We start from the raw sequence: 1,339 nt of genomic DNA, 5'->3' as shown, positions 1-1,339 counted from the left end.
AAGATTTGAAGAAATAGAGTGCAAAAAGAGTTACAAAGGATAAATAATGTGAGTGTTAACGAAGAAAATGTAAGAATCCAAAACAATGTTTCCTTAATTTCTTCTATTTGAACGAGGTTAAGATACATAATTTTTTATTTATAAAAATTTGAGGCCCCCAAAAATTGGGGGCCTAAGGCCAATGCCTAAAAGTTTATAGGCAAGAGCCGTCCCTGCCCACCCCACATTTACCGCTTCTAGAAAAGTATTTTTTTTACTTGCCGTAAGACTTTTTTTTAAATAAAAATTTTATTTTTGTTATAATCGGTACGTAAGTAGAAAAAAATATTTTCCTAAAAATATATATAAACAAAAAAGAGAAAAATGTAAAAAAAAAAGAAAAAAAAAAGTAGGAGCGGGGGGTTAGATTATTTTTTTTTAAAAAAAAAAATATCAAAAAAAGTTTAGGAAGCAGTGGGGGAGGGACTGAGGTCTAAATTATTAAAAAGTATTTTATGCAAAAATTGAAAAAGTTAAAAGGACGGGGATTGTCGGAGGGAGGGGGGTAGGAGATGGTGTAGTGGGGTGAGAAAAATATTCTAAATTTTATATTTCTTAAAATAATTATTTTTAAAAAAAAATGGGATAGTAATACTTTAGTCTTTAGTTTTTAACTAATATTAACAATTTATTTAATTTTTATCAAAGTAGAATATTTTATCCATATGGAATGACATGTGACAAGATTTTTGCAAATAAAGAGAAAATGCATTACATACGTCACTAAGATGTGTTTCTCAAACAAATAAGTGATATTTTCGATATGATTCACACTCCCAATAATTGAGGTATGAAACTAAAAAAATAAAAAAGAATATCTTAGAAGTGTTTTTAACACTTACCTCTCTTTATATAAATGAAAACAAATACTCATAGTATAGTCACACTTGTATATGTGAGCACATATATTGGCATCATAGTCATAAAATAAAACATAAAACATCACTTGAATAGCTAGATGTCATGTTTAAAGAACTCAAGAGTTATATACAGATTTTACTTGAGTGGCTAAACGATATGTACTATAATTTACAGGTATAGGCCTTTTAAGGCATTATGTAATAAAAATACATCTTCAGTCACCAAGGAACTATTTCCTTCGTCCTATTTTATGTGGTATGTTTTGACGATATTACACGATGTTTAAGAAAAAGAAGAGACTTTGAAACTATGTATTAAAATATATACCATAGAAATCATTTTTGGATATATAGACTTATTTCAACTTAATCCAAATTTCTACTCATTCAGAGTTCTTATCGAATCCAATCAACAAAATTTGTTTGAATTATTTGACATA

This window comes from Solanum tuberosum, unplaced genomic scaffold (genome assembly GCF_000226075.1).
Source record: "Solanum tuberosum cultivar DM 1-3 516 R44 unplaced genomic scaffold, SolTub_3.0 scf00106, whole genome shotgun sequence".
NCBI lineage: Eukaryota > Viridiplantae > Streptophyta > Magnoliopsida > Solanales > Solanaceae > Solanum > Solanum tuberosum.
This window is presented reverse-complemented; position numbering follows the sequence as displayed.